The sequence below is a fragment of the Microcaecilia unicolor genome, chromosome 1 (assembly GCF_901765095.1).
Source record: "Microcaecilia unicolor chromosome 1, aMicUni1.1, whole genome shotgun sequence".
Taxonomy (NCBI): Eukaryota; Metazoa; Chordata; class Amphibia; order Gymnophiona; family Siphonopidae; genus Microcaecilia; species Microcaecilia unicolor.
In genome coordinates, this window is record NC_044031.1 from 512,686,111 (window position 1) to 512,700,433 (window position 14,323).

Consider the following 14,323-nt stretch of genomic DNA (forward strand, 5'->3'; position numbering starts at 1 on the left):
TATCAACACAGTCATGCATGTTAGTAAAAGAGGCCCTTATATTGTAAAACTTTTGTGGTGGGGTAACTACTGTGCTTGCATGTAACTTGCCTTGAGCTATCAATGTAAAGATGAATCCAAATACATTTTGCAAGGTTAAGATAAAGCATTTGAAACTCAAACAGTGTGGCCAAAATAAAGGATGTGCATTTTCCATTTAATAAAAAAGAATATAATGGGGTAAAAAAAAAAAAAAAGGAGGGATTCTGTCAAGAAAAAAAACCTTGCAAATGCTAACAATGAGAAACAAGTGAATTGAGGACATTATTTCTGTATTTATAATATTTAGCTTCTACAGTGTGTTCTAAGCAGATAAGAAATTCACATAAGAAACAGTAAAACACAGAAGTGAACATCCCATTATACTGACAAAAGCAGTCAATCTTACATGCAAAATATAATCAGCACGTTAAACATGGCCAATTAACTAGGTGCACCATTAATGACTGCTCATAATAACTATTTCTGCTGCCCTGAGACATCTTTTTTATGGTTTTTCAGATAAGAATGATTTGGGATTTGCTTAGGAGCCTGTTCATTTATCAAATATATCCTCAGGGCTTGTGTTTTCTAGAGTATTACTTTATTTATTTATTTATTTATTTATTTGTTACATTTGTATCCCACATTTTCCCACCTATTTGTAGGCTCAATGTGGCTTACATAGTACCGGAGAGGTGTTTGCAGACTCCGGTGTAAACAAATACAAAGTGATATTGTGGTAAGATAAAGTTCATGTGGTACAGCCACATTAGGGAATCGTACAACAGAAGAGTTGGGTTATGTCCATTATGTACTTTAGTTTTGTTGTGTTGCAGAGATCAGGCATTTATGTTGGATTGATAGGGTATGCCTTTTTAAACAGGTTAGTTTTTAGTTTTTTCCGGAGGTTTAGGTGGTCGTACGTAGTTTTCAAGGCTTTTGGTAATGCGTTCCACAGTTGTGTGCTTATGTAGGAAAAACTGGATGCGTAGGTTGATTTGTATTTGAGTCCTTTGCAGCTTGGGTAGTGCAGATTTAGGTATGTTCGTGTTGATTCGGATTTGTTTCTAGTTGGTAGGTCGATCAGGTCTGTCATGTATCCCGGGGCTTCACCGTAGAGAATTTTGTGAACCACTACTACTACTACTACTACTTAACATATCTAGAGCACTACTAGGATTACGCAGCGCTGTACAAATTAATAACTAAGGACGGTCCCTGCTCAGAAGAGCTTACAATCTAAAGGACAAAATGTCAAGTTGGGTAGTCTAGATTTCCTGAGTAGAGGTGTTGTGATTAGGTGCCGAAAGCGACATTGAAGAGGTGGGTTTTGAGCAATGATTTGAAGATGGGTAGGGAGGGGGCCTGGCGTATGGGCTCAGGGAGTTTGTTCCAAGCATGGGGTGAGGCGTGGCAGAAAGGGCGGAGCCTAGAGTTGGCGGTGGTGGAGAAGGGTATTAAAAGGAGGGATTTGTCTTGAGAGCGGAGGTTACGGGTAGGGACGTAAGGGGAGATGAGGGTAGAGAGGTAAGGAGGGGCTGCAGATCGAGTGCATTTGTAGGTTAGTAGGAGAAGCTTGAACTGTATGTGGTATCTGATCGGAAGCCAGTGAAATGACTTGAGGAGAGGGGTGATATGAGTATATCGGTCAAGGCGGAAGATGAGACGTGCGGCAGAGTTCTGGATGGACTGAAGGGGGGATAGGTGGCTAAGTGGGAGGCTGGTGAGGAGTAGGTTGCAGTAGTCAAGGCGAGAGGTAATGAGAGAGTGGATGAGAGTTCGGGTGGTGTGCTCAGAGAGGAAAGGGCGAATTTTGCTAACGTTGTAGAGGAAGAAGTGACAGGTCTTGGCTATCTGCTGGATATGCGCAGAGAAGGAGAGGGAGGAGTCAAAGATGACGCCGAGGTTGCGGGCAGATGAGACGGGGATGATGAGGGTGTTATCAACTGAGATAGAGAGTGAAGGGAGAGGAGAGGTGGGTTTGGGTGGGAAAACAATAAGTTCAGTCTTGGCCATGTTCAGTTTCAGGTGGCGGTTGGACATCCAGGCAGCAATGTCGGATAAGCAGGCCGATACTTTGGCCTGGGTTTCCGCAGTGATGTCTGGTGTGGAGAGATACAGCTGGGTGTCGTCAGCATAAAGATGATAATGGAAACCATGAGATGAGATCAGGGAGCCTAAGGAAGAGGTGTAGATTGAGAAAAGGAGGGGCCCAAGGACAGATCCCTGAGGAACTCTAACAGAGAGCGGGATAGGGGAGGAGGACGAACCATGAGAGTGTACTCTGAAGGTACGATGGGAGAGATAAGAGAAGAACCAGGAGAGGACAGAGCCCTGGAACCCAAAGGAGGACAGTGTGTCAAGAAGTAGGTTGTGATTGACAGTGTCAAATGCGGCGGATAGGTCGAGGAGGACGAGGATGGAGTAGTGACCTTTGGATTTGGCGAGGAACAGGTCATTGCAGACTTTAGATAGTGCCGTTTCTGTCAAGTGTAGGGGGCGAAAGCCGGATTGAAGCGGATCGAGGATGGCATGAGAGGAGAGAAAATCAATGCAGCGGCTGTGAACGGGCGCGTTCAAGTATCTTGGAGAGGAAGGGTAGGAGGGAAATGGGGTGGTAGTTGGAGGGACAGGTAGGGTCAAGAGATGGTTTTTTGAGGAGTGGTGTGACCACAGCATGCTTGAAGGTATCTGGGACATTTGCAGTGGAGAGAGAGAGGTTGAGGATATGGCAGATGGTGGGGGTGATAGTAGGAGCAATGGTGCTAAGTAGGTTGGTGGGGGTGGGGTCTGAAGAACAGGTGGTGGATTTCAAGGAGGAGATTTCGAGGAGTGCAGATTTTGAAAGCAATGCGTTCTTTGATTGGGAGCCAGTGTAGTTTTGGGTTTTGCGCTTTCAAATCGTGTTTTTCCAAAGATAAGTCTAGCTGCCTTGTTTTCAGCGGTCTGAAGTTTCTTATTCTTTGCATCCCGCATAAATTCAATTGCAGTAGTCTAAATGGCTTAGTACCATTGATTGTATCAGGTTGCAAAATGTTTCCCTTGGGAAGAATTGTTTCACGCGTTTGAGTTTCCACATTGAGTGGAACATTTTCTTTGTTGTGGATGTCACTTGGCTCTCTAGTGTTAGATTGCGGTCCAATGTAACGCCGAGGATTTTCAGGCTGTCTGAGATAGGGAGGGTGTAATCTGGGGTGTTGATAGTTGTGGGGTTGTCTGGTTGTATGGTTATAACACCTGAGATCCTCAGGTAGAGGAAATTCTGCCCTCTGGACAGACGTTCTCTGGGCTAGGTCTGTAAACCATGATTATCCTGAGGTCTTTTTGCAAAAGATTTTTGTACTAAATAAAGGGTGGGGTGGAAGGATTATTAAAGTAGCCCCCATGTGCTGCAATTTACAAACGATAGTCCAAAAAAATTGCTCTCAAACTAAAGTGGGAAAAAGTTTAATTCAGTTCATTGTAATTAAACGAACTGGTTCTGTGCTGTTGAATTCTTTCCCTTGGTTGAATTAGATAATGAGGTGGCACTCTGTTTGAAATGAGATCTACAGCTCTGCAGTTTGAAATTATGTCCAGCTTCTGGGTGGCAAACTGTGAAGAATTATATTTGCTCTGCACACAACAGCACCAAAGTGTCCCCACCCAACCAGAAGCTTTCTTTGACATTTCTGTCACGAACATACACACATATGAATCATGCTTCTGGTCTGCAACATGAGGACGTCTCATGTTCCACCACTTTCAACAGATGCAAAACAGATGTCACCAGTATCATATAGTAACTAAGCAAATGTAACTAATTACTGTACTTAAGTAAAAGTTTTGCCACTTTTACTTGTAAAGAAGTATAGGAAAACATTTGTTACTTTTACTGAATAATAATTTTGCTAATTTTTACTACTTTTACTCAGTCACATCTGATGCTTAAAGTAAAATGTAAAAGCAGAGTGAGATGTACATGATGATTGTGAAGAAACAGTGTGTTTTAAGCCTGTAAAATGTATTGGATATTTTCCTGCATTGATTATGTTCTGAAGTGTATTTCTCCTATTTGGCCCACAGATAGTGCATGTTTATGCTTAACGCTGTTACAGAGGACTGACTTCTCTTTCTTTTAGTTGGAACACAGGTAATAGGAAGTGCCTGTAGTGATGTAACCATTTTTTATTTGAAACCTGACTGCTCTGGGCTCTGAAATTACCCAGCAGATGCTGGCTGTTGCTTCAGTTTCAGCCTGGGAGAAGAGAGAGAGCTCTTTGCTGAAACCCTGTAAAAAAAACAGTTATATTTGATAACTGGTGAACAGCTATATATATCCTGATTTCCCTAGATACTTTTTCGGAAGTAACCAAATGTTTAGTTAGTGTTTATAATCAGTGGCATTCCTAGGGGGGCTGACACCCGGGGCGGATCGCCGATGCGCCCCGTCCCCCCGGGTGCAGCGCCCCCCCGGATGCAGTACGACCCCCCCTGGCAAAAGGACACCTCCCGCGAAAGAATCCCCCCCGGGTGCACGTCACTGGGGGGGGTGCCGTGCGCGCCTGCCCTCCGTTCATTCCATGCTTCTTCTCTGCCCCGGAACAGGAAGTAACCTGTTCCGGAGCAGAGAAGAAGCATGGAACGAACAGAGGACAGGCGCGTGCGGCACCCCCCCCCCAGCGGCATGCACCCGGGGTGGACCGCACCCACCGCCCCCCCTAGGAACTCCACTGTTTATAATTGATTCATAATTCAGTTACCTGTTATTGTTTGCTAATTGCACATTTATTTTTGTTCATTATTCCAGTGTCACAATAAACCTGTTTAGTTTGTTGACTCTGCCTGTCTGGACTGATAAAGAATCCTGGTAGTTTGTGTGTTGGGTCTGTGAGTGCTTTCTGGGAACTGTGGGACTACTGGGAGTGTAGCCCCAGTAACCTAGAAATCACTGGGGATAATTTGAGAGTGGGAGACTCACCCAGAGGCAGTTGTGACCCAGTCGGTGGGAGGAGGGTGTTAGTGTAGAGCACAAGCAGCAGGTGCAGGCTGACTTGAGCTATACTAGGGATAGACCCTCTAAGTGGCCACGGGGTAACCCCAGGCAGGTGGCTAGGTGTTTTGTGGCAATCATTCCTCAGTAAACCAAATGAAACAGCAAAACCAGGAATAGGATTTTGCTATTGCAAAGCTCATCACACAATCAAGATCATCTCATCTTAAATTTTGCTGTTCAGTGAATATAGCCTGTAAGAACAGTTTGTTAAACTGGTTACTTGTCTCCAGCCAAGCAGAACAGTAATGAGTTGGGTCCCTTTAAAGCAGATGACACTGAAGATGAAGCTGAAACTGTTTGTAATTCTTGGTAAACAGAGAGAAGTCTCTACCAAACAGACTTCTCATCATCCCATGGTAGAGGAGTGTGGTAGCCGTGTTAGTCCACTCTTAAGGTTATCAATAGAAATCAAACAAAATAAAACATGGAAATCCAGTAGACAGTCACCCCAATGAAAAATTTCCCATGGGATGATGTTATCAATAGAAATCAAACAAAATAAAACATGGAAAAGAAAATAAGATGATACCTTTTTTATTGGACATAACTTAATACATTTCTTGATTATTATCATCTTATTTTCTTTTCCATGTTTTATTTTGTTTGATTTCTATTGATAACATCATCCCATGGGAAATTTTTCATTGGGGTGACTGTCTACTGGATTGATAGAGTCTTTGGAAAGGAAGTCTGCTTGTCTGGCCTTAAGACTGAATGGTTCCCACACATTTGACATTTTTGCATCAGTTCTCTCTCTTTCTTTTTTTTTTTTTTAATCATTTAAATATATTGATTTAAGAAAAGTCCTGAAGCATATCAAGCATGATTACACAAAACAGTTCAAGAATACACCTCTCAGCAATCTAAACTAAACATAATCAGCTATGCTAGACCACACTTAAGGAGTAGAATCCAACCCAAGAAATACCAGAGGAAGCTGGTCAAAAGAAAAAGATTAGAGAAAAAAAAAAAGAAATATGCAGTGTGTCCATTCCATATTAACTTATACCTTCGATTCTTTAGTAGGTGAAAGAAGAAACTAAAGAGCTAATAACACAAACCCTCTACCTTCCAAGAAAAATTGCAATTGAGAAGGTTCATAATATGGAAGGGAGAGAGAAGGAGAAGATACTGGATGGAATAGAGGGAGATGGAAGGAAACAGGATGGAATAGGGGGAGAGAGGACAGAAGGAGAAGAGGACTGAGTTAAATTCTGGGGAATATGAGGAAGGGGGCCGGTGTGAGGAAAAGAGTTGGAAACTTGTAGGTAGATGCAGTAAAGAGAGAGAAATTGAAAACCAGCTAGTAGTAATGAAATCTGGACAGAAAGGCAGAAAAGTAAATGGAAAAAACTGGAAGGAAAAGACCAGTGCTGGATATGGATGTAATGAAGGAAGTGAAGAAGAAAGGAGGAGATAGAAAAATGACAAATGGAAAAGGGAACCCTCGCAAGAGAGCAGAAACCAGAGACTGGAATCAACACGATTAGAAACATTAAATGAGCAGACCACACAGGTAGAAAAAAAATTATTTTTAATTTAAAAATTAGCATATTACAAACAGTGCAAAGTGAAAGGTGATGGTTTTCTATTGGACTAAGTGAATACATTTTTCAGTTAGCTTTCAAAAGCCTAAACCACCTTCTTTTGGTTTGAACAGTATACCATAATAGATTTAGCATGCATTAATGTATGTGCTAAATGCTAAGAAGCCCGTAGATATAAAATGGTCATCTTAGCATTTAGCATGTGCTTAGAGCACCTTAGTAAATGGACTCCTTAATTTGTAATGTAGTATATAGAATATGTCCAGTTTTGAAATTTACACCTGCTGTCTTTATATTTTGCACAGTATGAGGGAACACACTACTGTTTTCCTGGTGTATTGTGTGCAAAGTCTGGCTGCTTGAGAGTTCAGTTTAATTTTTGTCTACATATTTCTTTTTTTAGTCTGTTATTACATATTCTATATTTGGTGAGGGTTTATCTGTGTTCTGTGTATGCGGAAGAGACCTGGTATTCTTCTAGCACTGAAATGCCTATGCGGGATCTATCTGTACTAATCTGGCTTGTTTAGTTTTCCAATAGGTGTATTGATGTTCTAGTGCTGCTTTTCTTAGCTAGGCCCTTCTTGTGTGACTCCTGGAAATTTGTGACATTTGTAGGGTTTTGTATTACTTTAAAATATGTCTGATAGTGGATTTTGGATTTGAATTTCATTTTTCCTTTTATTTTTATGATGGCTTTTTATGTTATTTTATCTTTTATTACTTGTTTATGAGGGGCATTTTCGATATGATGAATAAATCCAATTAAGGACATTTTGCTGAAAACATCCAAAAATCAAGTGCTGAACACAATGATTTTTGAACCAGAAAAACATCTTTTTGTTTTGAAAATAGCCATTTCCTAGACGTTTTTAGATGTTTGTGCTCAGTGCATTTTTCTTTTGTGACCATTTTCGAAAAAACATCCAAGGGATAAACGCATTAAAAAAAAGTCTTTGGGATGTATGGGAGGGCCAGCATTCTTAGTAGACTGGCCATACAGACATCACAGCAGAGCAGAGGGACAGTGGCGTATCCATTCAAGGTGCGTGTGTTGTGTATGCACCCCCTGCCAGTTCCTCCCTTCTCTCTCCTGCCACATCTCTCCCTTCTCTTCCTTTCCTGGCCCTGCAAAGCTCTCATCATTCCCTCTCTCCCCCCACTCCCCCTCATGCCTTAAAATCACCTCCAGCCTTTGCCCAGGTAGTGGCAGTCGCAGTGGCACTCATAGGCTGCCTGTGGCCTGCACCAGGGCTTTCCCTCTGAACCGCCCCGACTCTTCAGAAACAGGAAGTCGCATCAGAAGGGGCAAAAAAGTTCAAGAGAAAGCCCGAGTGTAGGCCACAAGCAGCATATGAGTGGCACTGCTGCTGGCTCTGCCCGGGCTTAGACTGTAGGTGATTTTAAGGTACGGGGGCATGGGGAGGGAGGGATTGGTGAGAGTTTTGTGAGGCAGGGAAGGGAGAAATGCAGCAGGAGGGAGAAGAGGAAAATGCAGCGTGAGATGCACCCACTATTGAAAATTTCTGGCTACACCACTGCACTGAACTCACTAGGGGACGCTGCATTGGACTACCCTAGAGATCGTTGCAGTAGACCTCCCTAGGGGGCACTGCAGTGGGCTTAATATAAAAGGTCCCAGATATACATCTCATCGTTACCCCCTTATATTGTATGGTGAGCACTCCACACCCACCAAAAACATCTGCACACATAAAGGCTATTGTAGTGGTGTACAGTAGTATTTTTGTGGGTTTTGGAAAGTGTGAGCACTACCAACCCCACCAAATACCTACTATACCCAACTATACATCACTACAATAGCCTTATGTCTGCAGGTGTCACCTACATGTGGGTATAGTAGGTTTTTGGTGGATTTTGAGTACTCACATTTTCCAACAGTTAGAGTGGAATATAGACTTGGGTCCCTGTCATGAAATGCCAAGCCACCTGCCTGGGGTTACCCCATGGTCACTTAGAGGGTCTATCCCCAGCACAGCTCAAGTCCGTCAGCACCTGCCACTTGTGGTCTACACTAGCACCCTCCTCCCACCGACTGGATTCCAACCACCTCTGGGTGAGTCTCTCACAAATTATCCCCAGTGATTTCTAGGTTACTGGGGCCACATTCCCAGTGGTCCCACAGTTCCCAGAAAGCATTCACAGACCTAACACACAAACCATCAAGATTCTTTATCAGTCAAGACAGGTACAGGCAACAAACTAAATTGTTTATTATCTTAAAAATTGAACAATGAACAAAAAAAAAGTGTAATCAGCAAACAATAACAAGTAACTGAAATATGGATCAATTATAAAACTATCTAAACATTTTGTTTACTTTCTAAAAAGTACCTGGGGAGATCAGGACATAATTGTTTACTGAGCCTCAGGAAAGAGATCCTGTTCTCTCTTCTTCCTGGCTAAGACTGGGGGGAAAGCCAGTAAAATCCAAATGAAAATGAGCTTCTGGGACAATCAGAGCCCAGAACAACAAGTTTAAAAAATAGTTGGTTACATCACTGCAGGCATTTCCTTTATTTGTGTTAACTAAAGAAGGAAAGGTCAGTTCTTTGCAACAGCTTAAAACATAACTTGCACCACCTGCTGGCCAAACTAGAGAAATACACTTCAAGAATTAATTAAGGCAGTTTTAGAAGCTTCAAACATACTTTTGTGTCACAGTTCCCTTCTCTACAGAGCACTGCACTGACCACTAGATTACTCCAGGGATATATTTGCTGCTCTAATAGGCCTGACTATAATATCTGAAGCTGCCAAAGGCTGGTATATACTGTTTCTTTCACATCTTTGGGGGATGAGAGGGGCCACTAGGAAAATAAGGGGGGGAGGTAATGCTTTAATCCCTCCAGTGCTCATCTGGTCATCTAGGACAACTTTTTGCGACTTAGTTGTGATTGAACCAGGTCTAGACCATAACGCCTAACTTTTATCCCTGAACGTTTTTTGTTTGCTCCATTTTGGCTGAAAAGCATCCACGTTCTGGGCATGCCCAAATCCTGCCCTCAGCATGCCCCCTTGTGATTTGGACATACTGCAGACGAACTGCTTAGAAAAACATCTTTAAAATGGGTTTTAAAAATAGCAATTTGGACATTTTGGCAAATGAAAAAAATCCATCTGCCTCTTTGTGGCACTTTTTTTGACATTTTTCTGTTTCAAAAATGAGTCCCTATATATGCTAACTTTGTACTCCACTTAATCTAGGCAAAATATAAATGCGCAAATAAATAAATGATACAAGGTAATTACCCACCATGAACTAGATTCAGTAAACGGCACCCAAATTTGGGCAGACAGTACAAAAAGCAACAGTGATCCAAGGAAGGATAAGACAGCAAAAGTTCACTCAAATGTAACTTTAATGAAAACTAGACCCATCCTGGCCAAGTTTCGAATAACCTTCATCAGGGTTTCTAAATATATTCACTGGTAAATGCATAAGTAACAACTAACATAGTAGATGACAGCAGAGAAAGACCTGCACGGTCCATCCAGTCTGCCCAACAAGATAATTCATATGTGCTATTTTTTGTGTATACCTGACCTTGATTTGTATCTGCTATTTTCAGGGCACAGACCGTATAAGTCTGCCCAGCACTAGCCCTGCCTCCCAACCACTAGCCCCAACTCCCCCCACCGGCTCTGCCACCCAATCTCCGCTAAGCTTCTGAGGATCCCTTCCTTCTGAGCAGGAGCTTAGCGGAGATTGGATGGCAGAGCCGGTGGGGGGAGCCAATATATACTGCAATTCCTGAGCTGAAGAAAAATCAGTTCAAATGCAGAGAGGCTGTCTCTGATCTCTCTGATGCATATTCATTGTGGATATCCTGGAAACCTGACTGTCTGAGGTGCCTCCAGGACCAAGTTTGGGAACCACTGCCCTATCGAGGTTCATCCAGATTGTATTTGTTTTTTTAATTATTGTAATTCTAAAATATCCTGTACTATCAATCTAGCTACAAATAATATTATGAAGAAAACTGGAGTAGAACTTGCTAGGCATAGCTTGATTTGGCTCAAGCATCTTTGTTCTTGTCAAATAAGTAACATTTAACTTCTGGCATTTGTAAAGGGCAGTATTACTGCCAGCTGCAAAGTCTGTATAAAAGCATAAGGCAAGCAAGGGCCGGAAGAAGTGTCAGGTGCTGAGCCAGAAATTGACAGCTAAATCTCAGACACCTATTAAAGCTGAGCTAACAAGTGAAGAGAGACAGAATTCAAACACGTATGAGATAAACACACAATGGCAGGAAAAAGGAGGGAGAACACAAGTTAGATTTGTGACAGCACAATAGGCAGATACAAATGGGCAGTCTAGACCAAGCCAAGTGATCTGTCTCTGCCAGTATCTTGTATTTCCACTCTACTGTTAATTATTCATGTGAAGGTTTTCACAGTTGAACAGCTATTAGAAAAATATCAAGACAAGATCCCAGTACAGTATGTTATTAACACAACTTTGTTAGCTTTGCATGTTCCTTGTGGGTATTTGAATACCCTTCTGATGAATAAAGTTTAAAAAAAATTGGCAACATGCATACATTAATTACATTAAAAATCATAGCATTGTATAACCAAATGTGTATCACTAAAACATCTCGGATATGAACAACCTATCCTCTTAAAAAATGCTGCAAAGTTTCATCCAAACTCTTCCCCAACTCAAGACCTCCGCTCTTCTACCACAGTTAATATTTGGCCAAACAGCCAAAGCTTATTTCTTTGTGGCAATGCAAATAATCGTTATCCAACCCAATTTGTGCAAAAAGAATGTTTAAAAGTGGTGGCATGATCACCTAAAATGTTCCATTTCTTGTATCCTGTAACTAGATTTCCTTAAGTGAGAGATTACATAAGAGTTCTTCTTATGGAAAATACAGGATTCACGATCATTGCCCCTGGGAAAAGTACCCGTTGTTCTGCAGGTGCTTATCCAGCCAAAAGAATGCATTCATATGTTTTTGCCTTCCTTGCCACAGGGCAATGCCTCTGAACTATCCCCTGGATTCTATATAGCGTGCCTAGAGATCTGCGCCAAAATCCAAATGGAGTCTATAATACCACATGTAACTTAATTGGCTTAACAAGCTAATCAGCATGGATATCAGCCCTTAACAAAGCAATAATGAGCACTAATTGGCACTAATTAGAATTTACACACACAACTTGCTGAGCATATTCTGTAATGCAGTGCACCTAATTTTAATGTGCGCAGGTAAAAATGGGCAGGGTTATAGGCGGGGAAATGGGCGTTTGATGGACATTCCAAAATTTACGTGCAAAGTTATAGAATATGGCCTAGTATGCGTAAATCTATGCACCGGGATTTACGTCAAGTTTTAGTTGGTGTAAATGGATGCATGTAGATTTTAGGCGCTGAAATATCAACTAAGCATATTCTATATACCGCATCTAAATCTAGACACTATTTATAGAATATGCTTAGTCAGCACTGATTTCAGCGCCATATATAGAATCTCCCCCGTATGGGTGAATTTGTTCATGTAGAACAGTGCGCATAATTTTATCTAGAAACATAGAAACACATACATGTAGGAAGATAAATACCATATAGCCTATCCAGTCTGCCCATCCATGCCATCCACTGTCCCTATCACTCCCTTAGAGACCCCATGCACTTGTCCCAAGCTCTCTTGTGTAAACAGTAGGCAAAGATCTGTTTTTCCAGTAGAAGTGACACGCTTGTGTTTACAAAGGCATGCTATAGGTGCATTAGAGGGGCATAATTGAACAAAAACGTCTATCTCCATGGGCGTTTATCTCCGAGAACGGGTCCGTGAAGGGGCGGACCGAACCGTATTTTCAAAAAAAATAGACGTCCATGTTTTATTCGACAATTTGTGAGCTGGGCGTTTTTGTTTTTCAGTGATAATGGAAAATGAAAGCGCCCAGCTCAAAAATGAATAAATCCAAGGCATTTGTTCGTGGGAGGGGCCAGGAGTCGTAGTGCACTGGTCCCCCTCACATGCCAGGACACCAACCGGGCACCCTAGGGGGCACTTTTACAAAAACAAAAAAAAAAGGTAAAAGAGCTCCCAGGTGCATAGCACCCTTCCCTTGGGTGTTGAGCCCCCCAAATCCCCCTCAAAACCCACCGCCCACAAGTCTACACCATTACTATAGCCCTAAGGGGTGAAGGGGGGCACCTACATGTGGGTACAGTGGGTTTGGGGGGGGAAGTTTGGAGGGCTCCCATTTACCAGCACAATTGTAATAGGTGGGGGGGGGGGGCCTGGGTCCACCTGCCTGAAGTCCACTGCACCCCCTAATAACCGCTCCAGTGACCTGCCAGGGAGGTGGGTATGACATTTGAGGGTGAAAATAAAAAGTTGTGAAACATCATATTTTGTGGTGGGAGGGGGTTTGTGACCACTGGGGGAGTCAGGGGAGGTCATCCCCGATTCCCTCCAGTGGTCATCTGGTCATTTAGGGCACTTTTTGGGGCCTTATTCGTGGAAAAACAGGGTCCAGGAAAAGTGCCCTAAATTCTCGCTAAAAACGCATATTTTTCTTCCATAATCGGCGAAAGGCGCCCATCTCTGATCGCCCGATAACCACGCCCCAGTTCCGCCTTCACCACGCCTTCGACACGCCCCCATCAACTTTGTCCGCATCCGCGATGGAGTGCAGTTGAAAACGTCCAAATTCGGCTTTCGATTATACCGCTTAATTCGTTTTTGTGAGATAAACGTCTATCTCCAGATTTGGGTCGCAATATAGGCGTTTTTCTTTTTCAATTATAAGCTGGTTAGCGTTTTTAAAGTGCATTAAACGCTAAAGCGCATTAAGCACTAACACGCTTATAGGAATATATTGGCGCATTAACGCTTAACGTGCCTTAACTTTATAGGCATGTTAAAAACGCTAGCGTGCCTTAGTAAACATACCCCTGAATGTTGTCTTATTTATTTGATTTTAAAATCCAGTTCCATTGATATTCAAACACTGCAAAAACATATAAATGTTGCTGTATTGTTTAAAATAATAACATTTTGCCTTATGAAGTCAATGTTAAAAATAAAAACAATTGCTATCTATTGACCTTTTCTATTTCTTAAAAAAAAAACATATCAAGCTGTGTTAGGGCCTTAAGTCATGTTATTTGCCCCTTAATGCAACTTAATGGGCTCTAATGCAGCTTGCCTTGCCATAGTGAAATTTAGGTCATCGTAGGTTACATAGTAATGAGATGCAAAACATACAAATGCGTGTAAAGCAGCTCATTACTATGTAAAAACCAGAACACAACTTGTAATGTACACTGTCCAAAAGCTGTGGTTATTTTACTGTGCTGGGAGCACTAGGCCTCAAAGTCACACTCTGTTGCTCTCAGGCCAGATCCTAAAATTCCAGGGCTGTTCTCGGCCCCTCACCATCCCTGTGGGCCCTACCAGCATTTTTCTTGGTGGTCCAGTGGTCTTCAGACAGCCACCGGAAAATAGGAGGAAGTGGGGATTGCTCTTGTCCCTGTCCCGCTTGGAAACCCTCGGGTAAGTCAGGTATTCGGGTGGGCAGAAGTGGAGGTGGCTGGTTTGGAGCTGATGTGGGCAGGCTGGTGGCTGGAAGGAAGTTGCAGGAGGGTGTTGATACAGGTGGTGGGTGGGGGGAACCAATGCAAAAGTTGGATTGGAGTGCCACAATCCTTTGAGCAGGCCCTGAATTTATGTAGATGTAT

At 42.5% G+C, this 14,323-nt stretch overlaps 1 protein-coding gene across 4 annotated transcripts in view; it reads left to right on the forward strand.

The window, feature by feature from the left end:
- SULF1 (sulfatase 1) overlaps window positions 1-14,323 on the forward strand; it is a 317,465-nt gene that overhangs the window by 238,945 nt on the left and 64,197 nt on the right. The gene's annotated exons all lie outside the window — the stretch shown is intronic.